Source organism: Macaca nemestrina, chromosome 6 (assembly GCF_043159975.1).
Source record: "Macaca nemestrina isolate mMacNem1 chromosome 6, mMacNem.hap1, whole genome shotgun sequence".
NCBI lineage: Eukaryota > Metazoa > Chordata > Mammalia > Primates > Cercopithecidae > Macaca > Macaca nemestrina.
The window spans coordinates 179,140,615-179,165,386 of NC_092130.1; positions in this window are offsets into that span (position 1 = coordinate 179,140,615).

The window sequence follows — 24,772 nt, forward strand, 5'->3', positions numbered from 1 at the left end:
CATACAATCCTCTGGCTAGATATAAAAGTTCTCCAAGACCGCATCCGGCTCAGGAGCCCAGCTGGCTTCACCTAGTGGATCCTGGGGGGGGTTGCAGGTGGAGCTGCCAGTCAGTCCCGAACTGCACCTGCACTCCTCAGCCCTTGGGCTGTCATGGGACTAGGCGTCATAGAGCAGGGGTCGGCACCCGTCAGGGAGGCTTGGGCCGCGTGGGATCCCACTGCAAGGGGGGAACTCAGACATGGAGGGCTACAGGCCCCGAGCCCTGCCCTGTGGGGAAGCAGCTAAGGCCCGGGGAGATTTTGAGTGTAGCACCGGTGGGCCAGCACTGCTGGGGGACCCGTGGCAACCTCTGCAGCTGCTGGCCCAGGTGCTAAGTCCCTTAGCCGCAACCCGCTGGAACTCACGCTGGCCTGGATGCGTGCCCTGCGCAGCCCTGATTCCTGCCTGCGCCTCTCCCTCTGCACCTCCCCGCAAGCAGAGGGAGGCGGCTCTGGCCTCGGCCAGCCCAGAGAGGGGCTCCCACAGTGCCATGGCAGGCTGAAGGGCTCCTCAAGCGCTGCCAGAGTGGATTCCGAGGCCGAGGAGGTGCCGAGAGTGAGGGCTGCTAGCACATTGTCAGCTCTCAGAAGGAGCCACCCCTAAGACTTGGCAAAGACTGTGGGCCTGCAGCCCTCTGGATTCCAGACTTACGGTCTCCAGTCCCAGAGGAAAATATGCTTCTGCTGCTTTAAGCCTGTTTGTGGTCATTTTTTCTGGCAGCTGCAGAGCACAAAGATGGTGCAGAGAGGAGGAGGCTTCAAAGACAGAGACAGACACTGGGCAGAGGGCAGAACCCAGGTGCTGGGTGACACTATGTAAGCCAGGCCAGAAAGACTATGAAGATGGGAGGCCAGCTCCGTCCATAGAGAGAAGGAGCAGCACTCTCTCAGACTGCCTTCTGCAGCAGTGCCTTCTCTGGAAATCAGCATGACACCTCTGGGCCCTGTCCCCAACTACAGAAAGAGACAATGACCCTGCTTGCCTCACAGAGAACTGTGAGGGTTAAATAAACTGAATAAACAAATCACTTAGGAGCTTTATGTATCAATACTGTCATGATTTTTCCCTTAATTTCTGAAAATAGCCCAAATTGACCCTTTGGATGCAGGGGACTATGAAAGGGCCTCTTGTGAATGACTGAAATGACCACATCTCACTTGCTCTCCACCCTGCACACGACTTCAACAGACACTGAGTAGAATTGGCCCCGGCTCTGACCATCTCGATGGGCCTCCTGCAGTGGATTCCGGAACCACACTTACATTCCTGGAGTGTTTTTGTAAAGCCTGTTTGGTCCTCTGTTTGCCCTGAAAGCTCAGGGTGGCAACCTGCTGTTATTTTTCCAGGGGGAAGCTCAAAGTGTGAGCAGCCCCATGTCTCATGAGTGGCAACCTGCTGTTATTTTTCCAGGGGGAAGCTCAAAGTGTGAGCAGCCCCGTGTCTCATGAGAAGACACGTGCCCAGGCCTGCAGCCTGCAGAGCTGAACAGAATCTGAAAACAGAAAATCTGACTTATCAAGAGAAATCGAGCTCCTGAAAACACCGTTTTCTTTCATTTGACCGCGAGGACACTATCTCTGGATCCCAGACTTCAAGGAGAAGGCCGAGGGAGACGCTCTCTCCCCTCTCCTCCCGACAATGCTGCTGTGAAGGCGATGGCAGGGCCGCGTGGGGTCCATGCTGCGGGAGGTGGGTGCTGCCCTCTTGCCCCCAAGGCATCTGCTGGCCGGTGTGGACGCGCTTCCTCCCGGGTGCTGAGAACTTGCTCTTCAAAGGAAACAGCAAATGTATTGTGAGTGATAACCACAGACAGGCCTGTTTACAAAAGACGCACAGCCTCTCCTGGAAGTGGGGCTGTAAATTATTTCCCCATGTCTCTATGTGGTTCCACAGCCTCATGAGGCCCCCAGAAACAGAAAAAAAGTGCAGGCAAAGCCTAGTTCCAGGGCATATCGGCACCAAGCTGCAAACCGCCCCGTAAACAGGTGATTTGTATCCTGCAATTGACAACAAAACACTGGCTTCACAAGTGACTATTAAAATATCGTTAGGTAAGGAAAGTATCAGAAGGCGGTTAATAAAATCAGAACAGAGCAGCATCGCCAAGTGATGGCAGCCCGGCCTCCTGTGGAAAAGTCATCAGCCCGTGACCACCACAAGCTTCCCTCCAAGCTGCGCTCACCCTTCGTCCTCATGAACCTTGCAGGAAACGCCACCATCTCTGTTCGGGTTGAGTTTGTAAATTAAAACCTCAAGTCAGTGTTCTCTGCGTTTTCTGAGCCTCCCAGTCAACTGGAAACCCAGAGCTGTGGAGTGGGAGCCCGGGAGCCTTCTATAAATAGGCTTCTCCGCAGACATAGATGGAGAGCTCTGTGATCCTGGCTTGCTTTGCCACTTCATGCTTTTCAAAATTCCTCCAGCTCTGGCAGTGGCTATGGCTGCTTACTGTGTGTGATTTTCACATGTGCTGGTCACTTGCTTGCTTGGATGTGGTTTCATTGTGCTGTAAGCTCCTGTGCGATGTGGCCTTATGTTTCCCTAACTCTTTCCCTGTTCTGTAGAAGAGAATAATTATGCGCTCACCTGGCACAGTCAGGTTTGCTGGCATCTTGCTGGTCAAATGAAGCCTGATTCTCAGCCCAGGGTCTGAGTCAGGGACCCAGCAAGGCACGGAAACCAAGAGGAGCAAAGAACTCAATGGCCTTGAAAGTAATCATCTTATGGAGAATGGTGGCTCTGAACCCTCCCTCTCCTTGGTGAGGATCTAAGTTCTCATGGTGCAGAGACAGGCAGGGACAGAAGTCAAGCCCATTAACCCCAACTCCAGAGGAATACAATGTGTTCACTGCAAGCATTTCCGTTTTTCCATGTCAACACATTGCAACACTGGTCTGGGGCCCTGGTGCTACACTGTCACCTCTCCCCTCCAGGGGAGGCTGGGAGGCTCAGAGGGAGCCCCTCTCATACCTTTGACTCTGCGCCTCCATGGCGGTGCACCAAGGCTTGGGCATGAACTGGCCAGGTTTGCAGACATCCAGGACACGTGGGAAATATCCTCTGCTGTCTGGAGGTGCTGGCGCCTTTCTGCCATGGGGCTTGCCTGTGAGTCCGCCCCCAGCCGCCTCCTGTGAAGTTCAAACCCTCCCAGCCAGGCCAGGAGCACTGGTCAGTGGGAGTGATGGGCACGGCAGAGGACGTCACCCTGGGTCCCTGGAGCGGAGCAGGCCCCCGTCCATCGGTGTGCAGAGCTGACACCCAAGGAGCTGGGCCCGCAGCACCCACATGGCTTATGGTAGCAAAAAGCACGGCCATGTCCAGGCACTGGGTGTGGGGACCATCAAGTGGGGCTCCTCACCCAGACCCAGGCCCAGGGCCTGGCGGCACAGGAAGCCCTGAAGACTGAGCTGGACTGGCTGAGAAAGAGACGGAGGACCGGGGGTTGCCGCCCAGGACACAGTGCCCCAGTGGAAGGTCAGAGGGGCTTGCACCCAGCAAGCACCACACGGGGCCAGGCAGCCCAGGAGGTGCTGGCATGAAGCAGCGAGGCATGCCGGCGAGGCATGAAGCAGCACGGGGCTCCATGGGGGCTCCCAGGGCTCCCTCAGCACCAGGGCAAGTCGCCTCCTTCATCTGAAGACCTTCAAAGGGGTGGCTCCTAGGCGGCAGCAAGGAAGGCAGGGCAGGCAGGAGGATCACAGATCTGAGACATCCTGCATGATCCTGGAAGCTGGGCAGCCTTCCCCAATGGTCACGCCCAGCCTGCCACGTCTTCTGGGCTCCCACCTGAGCCCTCAGGCCTGACCCCCACTCCTCCCTCACCACCGTGTGGCCACCACCCACCCTGCCATTGTCACATGACCTTGGGGATACTCCTCTCTCCATGAGCCCTTGTATTTTAAGAAGGAACTTGGGATTCTGAAAATATCCCTAGGCCTTAAGAAATAAAGGAACAGGCCGGGCGCGATGGCTCACGCCTGTAATCCCAGCACTTTGGGAGGTTGAGGCAGGCAAATCACCTGAGGTCAGGAGTTTGAGACCAGCCTGGTCAACATGGTGAAATCCCGTCTCTATAAAATACAAAAACTTGCCAGGTGAGGTGACTGATGCCTGTAATCCCAGCTACTCAGGAGGCTGAGGCAGGAGAATCATTTGAACCCAGGAGGCAGAGGTTTCAGTGAGCCAAGATCACGCCAAGATCACTCCAGCCTAGGTGACAGAGTGAGACTCTGTCTCAAAAGAAAAAAAGAAATAAAGGAACACCCGCTGCCACCCTTCAGGAACTGCAGATGGGCTGAGCAGGGGGGCAGGAGAGTGGGGCGAGGGGACAGCCGCTCCACAATGCATCCTGGGTGTCTGAGCCTGGGCTCCTACAGGGCTGGAGGTTGTGGGATGGGATGAGGACTCTGGGATATCATGGATGCCTTGGAGGACTTCCTCTCCCCAAGGATGTAACGCTACTCCCTGAGGTCACTGCTGGACAGTGGACACAGCGTAGTCACCTGGGCTGCCTCTGGAGCTGGGGCTGGTAGAACCTCAGCACCACTGAGATGTTCACATCTGCACAGAGACTGCCTTCCGCTGGGCAGAAAAGAGGAGAAAGAGGGCTTTGGGGGCGCCGAGCTGGGCTGCCTCCTGTTACCAGGGCCTAGAGTCACTAAGATCACACCCTAGAGTCCAAAGAAGAAAACTGGATTCTTCCCTTCAACATGCTTGGAGCCACTTGGAAAATTTTATACATTCTTCAACCCCCGTCTTTCTATCAGCTGCTTGTTAAACGTAGCTACATAGCTACCTGGGCTTTCTGTACAGCAGATTATTTAAATCATTTGCTTAAAAGCTTTACTTTATTCACATTCAAATTCAGTTATTGGAAATTTACTTTTAAATCATGTGTGCATTACAGATCATAGTAACTGTGATTAGGAAATATGTCAGGCACCGACAAATAAATCCACAACTGATCAAATGATAAATTGGTCATTGATGTTTGACTCACTTTTTAATCCAGAATTCCATCTGCAATACTCAACGTGTGTTCAGAGGTCCAGGTTTCTCTGTACGCCATCTCAACTTGCTCAGGCAGAGCTAGCCCTGTCTCCGATACAAGTCAGAGCACTGAATTCCATATGCCTTTAATTCCGTGCCTACCTCATCTGCTTGTTCCAAGGAACAAAGAAGAACGATGGAGAGATTTCCACACTGCTTAGCGTTCAGAACCTGTGTAATTTATTGTTTTCTTCCTGTTTCTCAGGATCTCTGTAAATGTCTCAAATCACAAGTTACTTCGATATTGCTTTACCTTACAAGAAAAACAGGCAAGAAGAAAGTAACTGGTAATTATCCATTTAAGTAATTAAGAAAATTGATTAACAGACAAAAGTCTTCTTCCTGAAGGAATTTTAAAAGAGATTTCTGCTATCTACTGCACCGTTTTTAAAATAGCATAAGGGAATGTCAAGAAAAATTAATGGAGTAATTTCTTAAATATGATGAGAGAGAGATGCCTAGAGAGAGAGACGAATTCCCTGGGCCTGAAGGTTCCCCTACTGAGACGGTTGTCTCCAGGCCTGCAGCATCAGTGTCACCTGGGAACCTGCTGGAAAGGCAAATCCCAGCCCTTCCAGCCCTGGGGAGTCTGAAACTGTGGGAGGTCTCCAGCAGATCTCCACGTGCACCAGTTTGAGGACCCCTGCCCTAAATCCTGGCTTGGGGCCATCCCTTGGGACCATACCTGCTGCAGTCACCAGAGCCGCGTCCTCCCACTCGCTGCCGGCCAGCTCAGGGCAGTGTGGAGGGAGGACAGCTTTCCCCGACCCCACCATCGGTGTGGTAGCCAGGGTTGCTGCCCAGGCCAGCGCCGTCCTCACTGTTCCTCCGTGGACTGGCAAGAAGCTGCGAGCCAGGTGGGAGCCCGCGAGGACAGGCAGCTCCCTCGGGACCTGTGGGCTCTGTGCTGCCATCTGCAAAGCCAGAAATGGTGAGCACTGAGTGAAATCAAAGCAAAGCTGGGAGCTCTTCTCTCCAAGGTTTTCTCCCCAACACCTGTGCCACAGGTGCCTGGGAGACATGTTCCTGTCTGAAATTCAGATGTCTAGCCTGAATTCTAGAGATCTGACGCTGAGTCCCTGCTTTGGTGGGATTCTACAGCTGAGCCAGGGACAGGCCACCCATGATGGCATCAGCCACCCTGGGAACCAGAGAAGGCCTGGGAGCACACGGAGTCCATCCTAATGCCCTTTTCTTCCAAATTAATCTGGAAGTTTAAGCCACTTATAATAATAATAAATTGAGAAAGTAACAAACATTAGCAACATCCTAATTATAAAAATATTAAATTATTAAGAAGCAGCATAAAAGTTGCTTTTGAATCCGATGAATTGATTCACACAGATGAGCATGCTGGGATGCAGCGTGTTTTGGGGGCTGTAAGGGAGGGGCTGTGGGAACCTGAACTGCTCTAAAGCCACAGTCATTCCCTCAGTGCTCTCTCAGGACAGAGAAGGATGGCATGGAAATCAACCACAACACCCCTCACCCTGCGTCCTGCATTCAGCCTCTCTGAGATGTGGCCCTCCACCCCACACCCACCCAGACTGTGGGGCCACATCATTGGTCAGTTTGCAGCTGGGCGGGCAGCTCAGGCCGGACGCAGAGCACAGCTCAGGGAGCCGGAGGAGCTGCGCAGCACGGAGCATCAGGTTCTGGACCATCCATCGCTCATGGGGTGTCAAAGTTCTTTCCAGATAATTTAACGTTTTAAGGAAAAGCAAAAATGGGCAGAAAATTTCAGAAAATATATCTGAGGAGATTTATGTGAACTTAGGTTGGGAGAGATATTTTTAAACATGGCCCCTAATGTGGAAAATCTCCAAAAATCAATTTGGCTGGTTTGGATAAAAGAGAAAAGCTAGCGTATAAAAAAGCGAATGTATTTTTTAAAAAGTCAGTTCACAATTTTAAAAAAGTGCTAATGGGCATGAATAGTAGAAAAAATGTCCATCCACACGGCAATGATTCTAAAAGTGGGGGCTAGATCAGAGTGGGGAAGGGAGCGCCCCTTCACCCACTGCAGAACAGAGAACCCAGGTCCTGGGAGGGCCACCAGGAGCAGGGCAGCCCCAGGACCGGCCTCTCGAACCATCCAGCCTCTAACTGCAGCCTCGAGCAGGGACCACTCCTTTGAGCCCACCAGGAACAAGCTCAAAGTGCAACTCCAGAAATATTCATTTCAAGATGTTCAAAGCAAAAAATCAGAAGCACTAAGTACACCATCCAAGAAAAGGGCCTAAAGAAGAAACAAAACCACGCCGTTCAGGGCACTCTGTGCTGTGAAAATGAGGCTCAGGGAAATTAGGGGAGATAAGATCAAGACTTTTCCTAATGGGAAGAGTTTAGAAAGCATTGTAAAAAGTGCTACCTTTTTGTGATCACAGGTCTGAAAAAACAAAATAGAGAGCATATGAGTATGAAGTTATGATGATACCTATATAGAAAGATGCACACACACAAATGACGTTTTGTATGTTTGCCTCTTATCTGATTTCTATTTGACATCATGATGACATTTTTACAGTTACTATGCTTATACTAAAACAATTAAAATGATAGTAGAACAGGAAAAACCTCTGAAGGTTTTATTTAACTTCTCTGTAGAACAAGGAAATTTCAGAAAGCTCTGGAAAAATGCTCTGTGGCTTGCCTGAAACACGGCCTTCTCCCCCAACCCCAACAGATGTTCATGGTAGCACGAACTTCGTAACCCTGCCCCATCTACCATCCAAAGGTACTCTATGGATAAAAAGAGATTTTTTCAGAAACACCTTGACATATGGAAAAATTAAGGTGGATATTCAAAAATAAAGTGTTATTATGACTCCACAACTCACAAAATTCACAGGAATGAGTGCCAAGACAGGATTCATTTTTAAGGATTTTGTTCATCCTTATCATCTGGATTCTTGAAGTCTATGACAGTGACTCTCAAAGAACCTTCCAAGGTCTTGGTGATCCTAGGTGGGTTTTAAACAAGCCTCTTTGGAGAAGAGGCTGGCCCTTGTGTCTGTAGGATCCTCGGGCCCCAGCAGGCCATCTAAATCTTCCTCGTGTCAGAACGTCAGCCGACTATAAATCACCTAGACTTCCATGTGTGTGTGGCTCGGTAATTTCTCTTCCTTTCCCCCTAGGGCTGAATGCTCCTTCCACAAATAGTAGCAGAGAGCCCTGTGAAACCCCTTTAAAAGCATCCACAGGCCGCCAAGACTTCACGACCACAGATAAGATGAATAATTTCAGGCACAGTCCTGCTCTGCCATGGCCCCCGATTCGTCAACTCCAGGGCTCCAGAGAAACCCAAGCACAATTGCCAACAGGCTTCATTGAAATGAAAACATCATTTTTCCTTCCGTCCATCTCAGGGAAGCCTGGAACTGCCTCTGATAATTAATCCACTGAGAGAAATCAATACTACAACTGGTTGAAGACGAAACAACCCGTAGCAAAATAAACTTGCCAATGATGCTTCAGCAGTTTCTGCAAGCACACACTGTCGTCTGCAGATGTGGAATCTAAATAAATGTTGCTTTCTCTCCAAAAATAATCCCACCCAGAAAGTCAATTACCCTGAACCATTTTATGTTCTATGCCGCTTGTGTTATAAATACAGCCTTTGTTCTCCCAATGTGGGCTAGTTGGCTTCCTTTTCCCATTAGAGTAGCAAATGAGGCTACAGTTTGATAGTTGGGAATAGACAGAGAGTTTGAGGTGTGAATGATTGATGAATAATGAGGAAAACACAGGTTCGTCCCATGTGCCATTTGTAAATCCAGGGTGAGTTTTCGGGATTTGTGTTTGTTTGTCGTTGGCTTAGGTTTTTGATTTTTGCTTTTTGAATTTAATTTTTCATTAGAAAGGCAGGTTAAGCCAGCCACACAAACTAACTCGCAGTTTAGCCCATGGCTCATGGTAGAGTTTGGTGGCTTCACAAAGTACAGAAATGACTGAGGGCCAGGGCATTTGTTCATTAGAAGCAATGGTATATATAGTGTTTGATGGGCCACGGTTCATGCAGAAATGAAATTTGGATGAGTAAATCCACCATGGCAGAGTATTAGGTTTCCATGAGAAAAGCATTGTCACGGCAAAGGTTCTGCCTGGCCGCCTCTGGGTCACCTGTTGGCTGACACACCTGAGGCTGGCTAGGCTGCATTACCTGCCCAGGCAGATGGAAAGGGGAGAGGTGACAGCTGTGCTGGGCGGGCATCCCTGTGTTTGGCACTTTCACATGTTCTCTTTACCAATTCTTACAGCAATAATCATAACAGTGCCTCTCTCATGGGGCTACCATGAGGATTCATAAAGTGTTACGTCCAGTAGGGCTTAGAACAGTGTTGGGTGTTCCTGAAGCTCCGGAAGTGTTGTATTTTGTGTGTTTGTTTGTTGTTGTTGTTGTGTTTTGTTTTGTTTTGTTTGTTGTTTTGAGATAGAGTTGCTCAGGCGGGAGTGCAGTGGTGCAATCACAGCTCACCGCAGTCTCAACCACCTGGGCTCGAGTGATGCTCCTGCCTCAGCCTCCTCAGTAGTTGGGACTACTGGCACCACAGTCAGCTTTTTTTTTTTTTTTTTTTTAATTTTTGTAGAGACAAGATCTCTCTGTTACCCAGGCTGGTCTCAAGCTCCTGGGCTCAGTCAGTCCTCCGGCTTCGGCTTCCCAAAGTGCTGGGATTGCAAGCGTGAGCCACCACTTGCAGCCTGTTATTTCTGTTGGTATCCCAGAAAGACTTGCTTGAATTTACACAGGAAGGGTGAGGCAAAGAAGAACCTGACCACGTCGTTTAGGCTCCAAACTTCATCCTGTTACCATCATTTCCAGAAGCAGAGAGAAGGCGAATGAAGGCTTTGGCATGAGCTTGCTTTAGCAGCAGCTGGGTAGGTAGGTAGGTGAGACCTCAAGTTCTTTTGAAAACTGAAGCTACCTTGGAAACAGCCACATATTGTTTTTGCCTTCTAATCCCTCTCCTTCCATCTAAAGGAACAATATAAAATTCCCTATTAAAATCAAGTTTTCCTTTATACAATGAACACACTCATTGAATGAAAAATTGGAAGAAGACACAGAAAATATAGAGAAAAGGTGTTTCATGTTGTCATTGAAGACAAAGAAGAAACACCCCCATTATCAGAGATGGCCAGTGCTGTGGAAAGTCTCCACTGGCCCTTCGTGAACCTGGGTGGCTGCTGTGACATCCTTTGTAACTGAAGTAAAGTAAGAGGATCACAGGCCTTTTGAGCCAAAAGTTGAGCCCAATTCTGAAGGTGCAGTCTGTTCTCTTGGCTTTTAAAACCTGCAGCAGAAAACGAAAATGCATCTCTGCTGGGGAGAAAGGAGGCTTATCCTACGTAGGGACAGACACTCCCACCATGGCGCTCCATCTTCATCCTCAGTGCCCAAATATATTCACATATGTAATGTCTTCCCTGAGGTCTCCGCCAGTATGTCTCCCGAGTGTAGAATTCTGTGATGAAGTTTTAACCCACCTCCAAACCTCTTCCTTCATAAAGTTTCATGTTTGCATTTTGCAAAAGGCAACAGCCTCAGTCATGCTTAAAAGGAGGTGATACTAATTATGCACAGATACCCCGAGCTGCAGGATAATCCATTAGCCACACCTCCCTTCCTTGCAAACAACATTTGAGGAATATGCTCCGTATCTCAGAGCCAAGGGCTCAGTTCATTAGAGCTGAGCTTAGAAAGCCTGTCTGAGCTTCCTCTCCCTCTTCTCCCTCCTTTCAACACACTGAAGCTTTCCCTGGAGTTCAGAGCAGATTGAAATGATTTTGGAGTCTCCCTCTAGGGAGACGTGAAAGCTCTTTTCGTAGCAGAGGTTGGTTTTCTGCTATTGATCTGTTCCCTGCTCACCTGCAGCCACAGTGCCCGTCGTTTATTTATGAGTCACAGCAACGCCGGATCCAATTATAATCATTACCTTGACAAATGCTATAACCGGCGGGTAGAGCGTCCCCAGGCATGGCTGCCCCTGGGTTCCCACTCACCGAGGGAGCTCAGCCTCTGTCTCTCTCTCTGGTCTCCTCGGGGTGTCCCTGGGAGGAGAGAGCCCTGGGAGGAAGACCTGGAGGGGATGAGCCTGGGCCCAGAGGGTGTGCCCAGTCCCTGCTGTGGCTTTCAACGCCCCAGGTTTGCATCTTCATTTCCAGTGCAGGAGAAAGAAGCTGAGGCCCACCAGCACTGTGGCCAGGAGATCCTGTGCAGGGAACTCAGCGAGACGCTCCTTAGACACAGACCAGCGTCCTCCAGGCAGCCAAGAGGACTGCAGACAGAGCAAATTCTGGCCCGTTACCCAGCCTGGCATGGCTGTGGAGAGCCTGCAGGGGGGAGGAGCGCTGAGTAGGAGCGGGAGGTGCCCTTGGCCCTGTCCTTAGTTCCAACCGCATTCCCCAAGCCGCCCTGGCTTAGTAAGGGAGGAGTCGCCTCCCCACACATGCCCCTGCTCTATGGCCGTGCAGACGTCCACCAGCAGCCTCTGTGGGACCCTCGTGGAAAATGGGTGGGCACCGGGGCGGATCCTGTGGCTGTTGGGAGGTGGCCTGGATGCCTCCCTGCAAGGCTGTTATTCCCCGGCTACAAGTGGTCGTCATTTCTGAGTGGCCGGAGTGGCGAGGCTTTGGCCTGCCTTGTCCACTTAAAAGATCATTAATCACCACCCCAGTTTATAAATCAAGGAGGCCGACTCGCTGTGCCACGATGAGGTCAGGCGCCCGGGAGTACTTAGCCAATTCCCAGCCTGGCCGCGCCCTCTTCTCCTCGGCAGCGGCCCATCCATCATTCTGCACCCACCGAGGCAATGCTGCTGACAGAGTGCCCGCCAGTCAGACAATGTGATCCCCCAAGACTCGGGGGCCAGAGCTCTTTAAAATTTCCAACCAGTTCCTTAGCCTTTTGTGTTAACAAAACCTATTCATTTCAGGATTTGGCAGTTCAAATTATTTCAGACAAGACCCCAAGACAAATGGTTATATGATAGAGTCACACGGCGCAAGTGGCTGCGGCAGAGGGCGGCATGCTGTTCACTGAGGGGGGATGGGGAGAAAGGAGCAAGGCGAGGCCCCCAGCTGGGCTGGGGTCCTGGCTTGGGTCCTTGGCTTCCCTAGGCGGCACTGGCCCACCAAGGGCTGCCTACGCTCAAATTGTGCACATTTTGAGTTTATTTTCTGTGGTGGGTAAATAGGAAGAACTCAGCAAGGAGCTATTTTTCTTCTTATATTGCATTACCTGCTAAGTTGCTTTTACATATTTCAAACAGAGTTGTCGGGGTTTTTTTATTATTATTCCCTGCAAAGAGAAAACATAAATTGTCTACTGTCCAGCAGAAAGTGTGGGAGGTAAGGGTAAGTGGAGCCGACAGCTCCCATTTCCCTTGCCCCAGCGGGAGAGTGATGGGCAGAGATGGAAAATTGTGTTTGAAGCAACATCGTGACGTGCGATGACCTCCCGTTCACATGACGATGAGCAGAACAGCCAGTGGGACCGTTCTCCTCAGTCTCTTCGGGAGAAACAGGGTGGGTGTGAGGAAGGACAGGGAGAAGGGGCGGAAGGCCTTTTGTAGGACCTTTGGACTCAGAAGCTAATGAAAGCATAATTGTAAGGAGTAGGTGGAGGGTCTGGGCGTGGCCCGCCCCGATCCTAGTTCCAGTTCGTGACCCCATCTGTGTTGCATGAAGAGCCCAAGCCACAGGCCCAGGCGGGAACACCCAGCCCCCTGCCAGGGTGGCAGCGGATCCTGCCAGGGATGTCCCTTCATCAGAGAAGCCATCCACAGTGTGACATGAACATTCTTTCAATCTCTCTTTGCTTTGAATGAAGGGGAAGAGCCAGGGCACATCCGTAAAGAACAGATTGAGCATGGATGTGCTTGGCCACCCTCCTGTCTCTGAGAATTCTCTGTGTCCCGGGAGGCAGCAGTGCCAGGGTTTGGGGGTCCACTGGAGACGACAAAAGCGCTGTCCTCACACATGGCACCTCCTTCCCTCTCTCTTCTTCAGCTAAAAGGAAATATAGTTCGGGTTTATTACTTATTAATTTTGTTGCTTCATCCTCTTGGAAAAACCGTTGCTGTCCCTGCCCAGGAATATTCACAAGCTCATCACCCCCGACAGGCTCCAATGTGGCTGACTCATTTGCTCTAAGATGCATGGAGTCCTGGGGCTGCCCTGCCTGCTCCTTGTCCACCACACTGTGCCGTCCGGGGAGGCCTCGGAGGGACAGGGACCAGGACTTCTGTCTATGAACATTATCTTTACAAAGTAAATCAACGGCTTCTCTGAATCTCTCAGGCAGGACTTGGTTTTCTTGCCCCACCCACCTGGGCACCTCCCTTCCCAGGGCAGCACTGTCTGTGCAGCCTCTTCCTTTTGTGCATGGATTTAAAAGTAGCACCTTTTCCCTGAGCAAATCTTGTGTGGAGCAGTTTTCACGGTCATTTTTCCAAGGGAGACATCAACGTTGCCCAGCTTCTCCCAGCATAGAGCCCAGCAGCAGCCATCACGCTCACACCCGCTCCTTCAGCCAACAAGGACATGCTCTGAACGTCCTAGTTTTAAAGTACGCCTGGCAGCCTTTTAATGAACGCAGTCATTAAATAATTAAATTAATCCTCCTCCTTTTCTCCTGGAAGGAGGCGTAGACTGTGCGTGCCAAGATCACATGGGCCAATCCCTTCAATGTCTGCCTGGCCCCAGTGGAGGCAGCACACACAGCCCCTGGGAGTCTTCACTTTCCCACACCCTCCCCATCTGCAGGAATCCCCTCTCCACTGCAAGCGGCTCTCAGGATAGCGTTGGATAAAGTTCATTCACTTGAGACTCTAAATGATTCAAAAACATGAAAACATGAAATGCTGACTATGTCGCTGTCATTTATCCTTGGCAAATAATACACATTCCCTTTTTGCTCATTAAAGAAATATCTAATTGTGAATGCGAGGCATCCACGATTGCATTCATTTTTATGTTTATTCTTTGGCTACATAACAAATTATCACAATCTGGCAACTTAAAACAACCTGTGTTTATTCTCCTGTGGTCTCGTGGGTCCTTTGCCTTGTGGGTCCTCTGCCCTGGGTCACACCAGGCTGCAGGCAAAGCATCAGCCAGGCTGAGTTCCCATCTGGAGGCCCGAGTGGGGCAGAACCAGCTGGGGCAGTCCTTGGGTCCCATAGCCGCCTGCAGCTCCTTGTCATGCAAGACCACCTGACACAGCTGCCCACTTCGAGGGGCCCATGGGAGACTCCAGGTGCTGAGACCAAGTATTTGTAACGAAACACAATCACAAGACAGACATCCTATCCCTGGGGCCGCCCCTTCTGACTGGAGGCAAGTGACTCATGCTCGAGGAGGAGAGGGATCCTGGAGGCTGGGCCATGGGGCCACCTGAGGGTCCGTGTGCTGTTGGAATGAGTTCTTTCCACATAAGCACACCCACATAGATTGCAGACAGGCCTTCTCCAGAGACGGGCTTTCTAGAGTCTGCTTTGTCTTCATATCAACAGAGGGAGCTCCTGCCTCCCCCAGGTCCACAGACTGGACAGTCTGGTCAACCTTGTGCAGGATGACTGTCGCTGCCCCCATGTCTGACACAGCCCAGGAAAGACACTTGCTGGATCACTTTTACTCTGTCTCCATCCAGGGCTGTCAGGGTCCAGAGAAACCTCTGAAGTGGATGTGGATGATGTTTACTGAGCAGCTGCTGTGTGGAAAGAGGCCCCTGGGAGCCGGGGCAGGGGTGGAGAGCTGAAGACGAGCCTGTCCTCAGGGGCTGCTTGCTGAGGTCTCCTCTCCACTGCCCCCTACACTCCCACCACAGTCAGCACTTCCCAGCACGTGTGAGCGGAATCAGTGTTCTCGGGCAAAGCCACTCAGCCTCTGCAACCTCACCTTTCTCCCCCGAGGGGGCAGGTTAACTGTCTCTGAGGAGTGCTCCTGGAGGAGCAGGGGCTGGATGCAGGTGGAGCGCTGAGTGCCACAGCGGGCACCCGTGTCGTGAGAGCCGTTAAGCCGGTTCAGCTTCCCCTTTCCCCGCGTCTGTCATCCAGTGATGTCCGGCGGCTGCCCGCAGCTGTCATGGGCTGTGTTCCTCCTTCCCTGTGGGCCAGCCTCTGCAGCCTCCTAGCAGGGCAAATCCAGCCCATCAGATGATGAGCCGGCCTTGGCCTCCACGCCGGCACCCCTCAGGCCTGCAGCTCCCTGCAAAAGGCGGTTTCTCCCCAAGGACCTGGGGAGCTTGAGGCGGCTGCTGTGTCCCAGCCTGGCAGATTCATGCTCTGGGCACGTCCCCTCTGCCTGATCCCACATAACCCAGAGCCCCTTAGCTGGCTGCATAGACAACAGTCTCAATGTTGGGTCATGTGAGGTTATTTAGAGCACCGTGGCCCTGTTGGCCACATCCTCTTTGGCAGCTTGATTTCTCTCCTCCTGCCCCAAGTCCAAGTGGTCTTTGTGTCCTTCTGGCTTCTGCCAAAGATCCGTGTGTGTGCACACGTGTGAGTGTGAGTGTGCATATCATATACACTGAGAAGGTGTGTGTGTGAGTGGGTGTGTGACTGTGGATGTGAGTGGGTGTGAGTGTAAGCAGGTGTGAGTGGGTGTTAGTGTGAGCAGCTATGAGTGTGAGTGGGTGTGTGGGTGTGAGTGTAAATGGGTGTGTGTGAGTCAGTGTGTGATTGGGTGTGAGCAGGTGTGTGAGCAGGTATGAGTGGGTGTGAGTTGGAGCGAGTGTGGATGTGAACAGGTGTGTGAGTGGGTGTGGATGTGAGTGGATATGTGTGAGAGTGTGGTTGGGTGTAAGCAGGTGTGTGTGAGCAGGTGTGAGCAGGTGTGAGTTGGAGTGAGTGTGAATGTGAACAGGTGTGTGAGTGGGTGTGGATGTGAGTGGGTATGTGTGAGAGTGTGGTTAGGTGTGAGTGTGGATGTTAATGGGTGTGAATGTGAGTGGGTGTTAGTGTGAGTGGATGTGGGTGTGAGAGATGTGAGTGTGGGTGGGAGTGGGTGTGGGAGTGGGAGTGGGCGTGTCAGCAAGCGTGGATGTGAGTGTGAGTGTGAGCAAGTGTAAGTGGGTATGTGTCAGAGTGTGGATGTGAATGGGTGTGTGAGTGGGTGTGGATGTGAGTGGGTGTGTGAGTGGATGTGAGTGGGAGTGGATGTGGGTGTGAGGGGTGTGAGTGTGGGTGGGAGTGGGTGTGGGAGTGGGAGTGGGTGTGAGTGTCAGCACGTGTGGATGTGAGTGGGTGTGAGTGTGAGCAGGTGTAAGTGGGTATGTGTCAGAATGTGGATGTGAACGGGTGTGTGAGTGGGTGTGGATGTGAGTGGATGTGAATGTAGCAGGTGTTAGTGTGAGTGGATGTGGGTGTGCAAGTGTGAGTGGGTGTGAGCAGGTGTGTGAGCAGATGTGTGAGCACCAGTGTTTGCATATGTGTGCAGAGCGAGGAGGAGGTACTTCTCCCCATGTGACTCCCCACCTTGGTCCATGTACTCACAGGCTCACGGTGTTCCTGGATCCAACAGGAACAGGTGAGGGGGCTGGGCACATCGTGTTCAAAGTAGGGAGTGGGGATCTCCAATTTTACAGATGAGAAATACACACTAAACATGGAGCTGTGATCTGCTAAGTGGGACCCCAGCCAGAAGCTGCAGTCTCTTGGAAACTTGTTGAAATGCACTTTCCAGGGCCAGACTCAGGCCCTTCTGACTCAGAGGCCCTGGGCTGGGGTCCAGGACCCGGGCTCAGCTTCTAGGGGCTTCCAGTGCACGCTCAGCTCTGAGCCCACTGACTCTGCTCTCAGACCAGGCTCCTCCAGCTCCAGATCTCAGCTGGTGTCGCACACGTGGGCACATGCGCACTCACACACGTGCATACACACGCGGGCACACGCACACACGTGCATACAGATGCGGGCACACGCACACTCACACACGTACATACACACGCGGGCACTGGCACACTCATACACATGCATACACACGCGGGCACATGTACACTCGCACATGTGCATACACACGCGGGCACATGCACACACACGTGCATACACATGCGGGCACATGTACACTCGCACACGTGCATACACACCCGTGCACATGCACACACACGTGCATACACATGTGGACACATGCACACACACACGTGCATGCACACATCGGCACATGCACACACACATGCATACAGATGCGGGCACATGCACACACATGTGCATACACATGCGGGCACATGCACATATACGTGGTCACACACACGTGCATACACACGCAGGCACATGTACACTCACACATGTGCATACACACGTGGGCACATGTTCAGGAGAAACAAGCCCCTCACAGGAGCTCTCACCATTCACATCAACCACCCTCGGAGTGCGCATCCAACATGTATTCTTACATTCTCATCTTTACTGGCATTTAGTGTTTTTTTGTGGTATTATAATACTATTTAGCATACTTTCATGAAAAAACTATAGACCAAGGAGAAGCCATTGTAAACAAAGTATGAATTATGAAATTATAAAATAAGTTTTCTAGGCACATTTAATTAGGGGCAGAATGGGAGTAGCAGCATCTCTATTTGTAAGTTGGAAAAAGAAAACAGAAAGACGCACTCATGCTGCTGTACATCTTCACAAAAATAGTGGGCACTTAAGCCTATTCAATTGTTAATTCATCAGGAAAATAGTCTTTACTTGTGGTGATTCAGCAAAACAAAGTCGACAGATTCCACCTTCATTGCCTCTCCGTGCTCCTGCCCTTCCTAAGCTGCTGGGGGCATGGCCCAAATCCCTTCCCAGAAAGCAGCAAATACTAGATGGAGAAGATGCAGTGCTCCAGCCAGGCAGACACCCAGCTCCCAGGCAAGGCCCCACACTTCCGGACACCATCTCACCACTGCACTCAGCCTTTGTCCCCTCGGAACTCCTCCCACGTAGACACCCCTGTTCTCCTCAGAACCCCTCCCATGTGGACAGAGCCCCACCCCGCACCCAAGCAAGACCTCGCCCTTCCCGAGCACCATCTCGCCACTGCACTCAGCCTTTGTGCCCTTGAACCCCTCAAGTCACGCTTTAAGTGGAGGTCATTCCCATGTTAGAGATGAGGACACAGTCTGAGAATGGCCGAATGCCTGTCCTGGATACAGAGCAAGAACGTGGCAAGTCCCGAGGGATGAGAGAATCACCGCTCATGTGGGTTGTAGAGTCCTAGACCAAGAAAACATCTTGTACCAAAAATGCAAAAGCAAACTAAGTTCTCTGAATGGCTGATGTCATTTAAAATACAAAATCAATAATTGTCCTATGTCAAAAGAGTAAGCATTTGGAAATACAAAGGAAGAAGCAATTCAGTTCATGAAAAAGAGATAAAATATCTCTAAAAAAAAGCGTAAGAAAATACAGGACAATCAAATTAAAGCATTATGTAAAGATATAAGAGAATATTTGAATAAATGACAACAACTCTTGTTCTTAGCTAAAAAGATCCAGCTTAAAAAGATATGATCTATATTTTTTATACATTTCCAATTAAAATAACAATTAGAATCCTTGGCATTTGCTGGTAGGAAAACAACTTGAATAGCATGACATAGTACACAGGACTCTAAAGATCTTCCAGAAACATAAACATTTTTAAACAGTCAGAAAAGCTTTAAATAAAGAGTAATTCAGAGGAGCTGCCTTGTTGAACATTGAAATATATGATAAAGCACAATCAATAAAACTATGCAAAACAGGAGAGAAATCATCACATAGAACAACATAAAACATATAATCCAGAAATGAAACAATTCAGAATGATTCACGTAATAAAAATAATATTTCAGATCACCAAGTAAAAGATTCATAGCTTCTAAAGGATATTGAGACAATCCACTAGTTAATTAGATAAAGCAGGGATGCCGGTCTCTTGCCTTACAACAAAAGAAATTCCTGCTGGAGCATCAATTTAAGTATAAGTATTTAAAACTCCAAGAATAAAATCATAGATGATAAAAAAAAACTAATCTTTTCTTTGAGATAGCCTTTCTGAATATAACAGAACTAGCAGCCAGCAAACGTGAAACTCTTCGTTTTGACTTCATAATAATGAAAAAAAATGTTTAGAGAAAAACATTTTACAAAGTCAAATGACTAACTGAAAAACATATTAGCAACATACTTTATTAAAGGATTGCTTACAGATTACTAAGAAAAGCAGAACTTACTTGAGAATAACTGAAAATTCAGAGTAGTGAGAAGTAAAAATGGCTATTAAATATTTGAAATGATGTAAACTAATGCTACCAGGGTTTCTTATATCTCAAATTGGCAGATTGTTTTGTTATGCTCCTCCCCCACCCCGACTGACTCAGGTAATGGAACACAGACTCCGATAACCTGTTGCCTAAGAAGTATTCTAGAGCAAAGTTTTGGAAGTCCACCTGACAATGTCTTTCAAAGATTACAAGGTGCATAGCCTGTGTCCTGACAATCACATTTTCAAGACTATGTCCCATCAGCATACCTGCATGGGTACAGGAATATAGGGATGATTTGTGATGGGAGAAAATGGAGTCACCCCTAATGGCCACCGTTAGTGGGCCATGGAGTACCATGCAGCCTTCAGAAATAGGTGAGCTGTAGACAAATGTCCCTCCAAGATTCATTAAGTGAAAAAACAAATTCAAAACAGTATGTGTAATGTGGGGCCTTTTCTGCATTAAAAAGATAGATAGATGATGGATGGATGAATAGATGGGTGGATGGACAGATGGGTGGATCAGTGGATGAATCAGAGGGTGGATGGGTGGGTGGGTGGATGAGTGGGTGGATGGACAGGTGAATGGACAGGTGGTTGGATGGGTGGATAAATGGATTGGATGGTGGATGGATGGGTGGATGGATGGACGGATGGCAGGTATATGATGGATTAGAGGATGGATGGCTGAATGGATGGACAGGTGGGTGGGTGGGTGGGTGGATAAATGGGTGGATGGATGGGTGGGTGGATGAGTGCATGGGTGGGTGGGTCGATGGATGGGTGGGTGAATGGATGAATGGATAGATGGATTGGAGGGTGGATGGGTGGGTGGATAGGTGGATGTGTGGGTAGATGGATGAATGGGTGGGTGAATGGATGAATGGATAGATGGATTGGAGGGTGGATGGGTGGGTGGATAGGTGGATGTGTGGGTAGATGTATGAATGGGTGGGTGGGTGGATGGATGAATGGGTGGGTGGGTGGATGGATGAATGGGTGGGTGGGTGGATGGATGAATGGGTGGGTGGATGGATGGGTGAGTGGTGGGTGGACTGCCAAACAGACAGATGAATGAAGGGGTGGGTGAGTGGATTGGTGGGTGGGTGAACTACCAAATGGACAGATGAATGGATTAGTGAGTGGGTAAATGGGTGGGTGGTGGATGGATGGATACATGGATGGGTGAATGGGTGGGTGGGTGAATGGATGAATGGGTGGATGGGTGGGTAGGTCAATGGATGAATAGGCGGGTGAGTTGGTGGGCAGGCAAATGGATGAATGGGTAGGTAAGTGGATGGATGAATGGGTGGGTGAGTGGATAGATGAATGGATGGGTGAGTGGATGGATGAACGGGTGGGTTAGTGGATGGATGAACGGGTGGGTGAGTGGATGGATGAATGGGTAGGTGAGTGGATGGATGAACGAGTGGGTGAGTGGATAGATGAATGGGTAGGTGAGTGGATGGATGAATGGGTGGGTTAGTGGATGGATGAACGGGTGGGTGAGTGGATGGATGAACGGGTGGGTTAGTGGATGGATGAATGGGTGGGTGAGTGGATGGATGAATGGGTAGGTGAGTGGATGGATGAATGGGTGGGTGAGTGGATGGATGAATGGGTGGGTGAGTGGATGGATGAATGGGTGGGTTAGTGGATGGATGAATGGGTGGGTGAGTGGATGGATGAATGGGTAGGTGAGTGGATGGATGAACGAGTGGGTGAGTGGATGGATGAATGGGTAGGTGAGTGGATGGATGAATGGGTAGGTGAGTGGATGGATGAATGGGTGGGTTAGTGGATGGATGAACGGGTGGGTGAGTGGATGGATGAATGGGTGGGTGGGTGGATGATGGATGAATGGTTGGGGGAGGTGGACTGACAGACGAACAGACGAATGGATAGGTGGATGGATAAACAGACATACACACTGCATGCAAGTATAGTTTTACGTACACACAGTAAACGTCTACGCTCAGGAAATGACAACAGTCCCTCTGGAGTGAGAGAACTAAAGAGATATGGTCAAGCCTGACTCTCAGTTTTGCTGTTTGCTGACAGCATTTAGGCCTCACCCCTCTTCTTCTTCTACCCCACGTCTGTCAGGCTGACAAGAAAGCCAGGCTGCTCCCTTCTTGAGCACCAGTGGGAGATGCAAACCGAGCGAGACCCTGCCCGTATGTGTGAACCTTCGCCCGAGCCCCTCAGCCACTAAGAAAACCCCACACCACTCTGCTTCCATGGCTCTCTCGGGCTGTTTCCGGAACAGCTTGGGCTCTGCTCTGCTTTCCTCACAAAGGCTCTTCATGTGGGTGACAAACCTCCCCACGCCCTCCTAGCTGTGTCGCGTGATCCATCCAACCTCCAAGCAGGGCTCCGGGTAGATTCCATTCTGTTTCTGTAGGTGGTCACAACAGGAGAGAAGGGAGTCGTTACTCTTCTTAGTGCATCTTTTTGTACTGTTTGAAGTTGTTTACAGTAAATAAACTATCTTTATAGTCAAAGTGAATAATAATAGAGTCATTCAAAAAGAAGCAGTTCTGTCTCCAGCTTGCTCTCCGTGCTGAGAAGAGCTTCCTCCCTGTGGGTGCCCTGCGTCCGACAAGACCACGGCAGGATGGGGTCCCCAGACACTGCTCACCATGAGCTTCCTTCCAGAAAATCTGCACCTTGATTTCATTCAGGCTTTGGAGTTTCACCAAGTACGAGATGAATCTGATCAACTTTTCAGCTCCAGGCAGTTGGTCATGTAACAAGTGTGGGAAACGATTTCTAAATGCAGCAAAAATTATTAAAGCTCAATTATTCATGGTGGCACTGATTATTTCTTCCACGCTCCCTCCTATCTGTCAAGCCTGGGTTCCACTTTCAGATGAAATACAAGGCTTGGTCCTCAGACAGCCCCAGAGGTGACAATTAATAATTAAAGACCAGTTGATGATAATTACATGATAACTTTATTGACCAAGTTCAAACGGAGGGGGGTGATGGACTCAGAGCCTGTGGAGGAGAAGAAGCCCTTACCCAGCATCAAGCAGAGATTCCAGAAGGAAACCGCCTTCACAGCAGCACACGCCCGTCATGTGCAACCCCACTAAGGCTTGATCGGGGTTTTATTCATCGAAAAGCTCACTTTAAGATCTGAGAGTCACCTTTCAAGGTTTTCGCGGAGTTCAGGGGTCGCCCACGCCCACTGCTCCAAGCTACAGCACCCCTGGAATAATTAGAAGGATGGCAGCGTTAGCTGCCTAAGTCCTGCTGCTCACAGCCAAGAAAGACAAGGGCTGTGTACTAGAAAAGCTCACGAAGAACCAGGTGGAGAGTAATCAGATAGACTCCCTCGGTGAAACACTCCGGGGGGAGTAGTTTTTACCTGGAAATTACCCTTCACGTTACCTTCACCATTTATTACAAGAGTCATGGGCTTCCTTTCTGGAGAAAGGCGGGATATTTGCAAGTCTTTTGTTAATGTCAGAACTTTTGTGGGGCTGAGTTGCCACGACAGGCTAGAGGTAAAATGGAGGAAGACCCAAAAGAAAAAGGTAAATTTGGAAGTGAACGAGTTTTCGAGAACCTGATAGCAAACTCTTCTTACGGTCTATTTTTTAAATTGGTTGTCACAGATTTATCAAGAAAAGTGTCTTGCCATTCAGCAGCAATACCAAGGGAGTTGATTTTTAAAAATCACAATTCAGATGATGCCGCTCCCCGTCGTTCTCCAGGGGCATCCAGCTTGCGTTCTTGGTGGCTGCCCTGACCCACAGTGCCCAGGGCCACCTCTGTACTCTGCTGTGGGTCCACTGTGCTCTGTTGGAGAGCATTTTGTGGGCATGGAATATGAGAACTGTGGGGAAACCTGGATGCTTCCACATGAGCTAGAGAACCTGGAGGAGCAAAATGAGACCATGGCTTTACACATCCCTTTCCAGCTCCAGGTACGAAACCAGGAGGGGCGGACTGAAATAAATGTCTGACTCATAACTCGAGAATCCAAACTCGACGACTTGGCATGGGAACATGTAGGCAGGATCCAATGGGGCCGTGATTCTCAGTTCCTCAAACTCTACCCAAACCCCTCTGACACTAGCTGGATCCCTTCTTCCCGTCCGCAGGGTTCATCTCCCCTTGCTGCAAGAACCTGGCATTAGAGCTCTCAAGAGAAACAGAACCAATAGAGAATGCATAGCTATATATGAGGTGATCTCTTACGGAAATGTTATGGAGACCGAGAAGCCCCCTGATGTGCTGTCTGCAGGCTGAGGAACCAGGAATCTCCACTCGGTGGTGTAATTCAGGTTGAGTCTGAAGTCCTGAAACCAGAGAAGCTGACAGTGTAAACTCACAGCCTGAGGCCAAAGGCCTGAGCACCCAGGGAGGCTGCCAGTGCAGGTCGCAGAGTCCAAAGTCCCAGTAGCCAGGAGCTCCAGTGTCAAGGGCAGAAGGTGCTGGTCTCTTTTGTTCTTTTCAGGCCCTCGGCAGATTGGTTGACACCACCCTCATTGCTGATGGCAGATCTTCTGTACCCAGTGCACTGGTTCAGATGCTGATATCTTCCAGAAAAGCCCTTGCAGACACACCCAGAAACAATGCTTCACCAGCCCTGGGACATGGCCTAGCTCAGTCAGGTTCACACTCCAAATTAACCACCCCTCCTCTGCCATGACCTCTCCTGTGATCTCGACTTGCAGAGGAGGCTGGTGCTCCTCCAGACCCATGCCCGCCCCCTCCCATCCTTCCTGCATCTGTAACTGGATGCACACACGAACAGGCCCAGGGCACTCGCAGTTGACGGGAAGAGGATTCGGAGCTGCAGGCAGGAGGGAGAAGCACAAAGTGTGGCCCACAGCACAAGCTGCAAGCACCAAGGCCTTGCAGGGCTTCCCCAGCTTATATTGACAGAGACCTACATAAGACGCCTGGAAGGGGGCCTTGGGCACGTTGTACCTGGGTGGGAAGAATACCACACAAGAACGGGCAGGAGAATGGATGTAAGGGCTCCAAGCAGAATTCTGAATTCATGGTGCTAATCCTGGTGCCATTCCAGCGTGGCTCTAGCAGTGTGCTTAGCTGGTTAACCATAACTTGTACCCAAAGGCCATCTACAGTGAATGTTCCTCCAGAAACAAGTCCCAATCCAGGCCCAAAGAGAAGGTTCTTGAACCTTGTTCAAGAAAGAATTCGGGGCAAATCCATAGAGTTCAGTGAAAGGACGTTTATTAAGAAAGTAAAGGAATAAAAGAATGGCTACTCCATAGGCAGAACAGCAATGTAGGCTGCTCATCTGATTATACTTATAGTTATTTCTTGATGATATGCTAAACAAGGGGTGGATTATTCATGAGTTTTCCAGGAAAGAGGTGGGCAGTTCCCAGAACTGAGTTTCCTCCCCTTTTTAGACCATATGGGGTAACTTCTTGAGTTGCCATGGCATTTGTAAACTGTCATG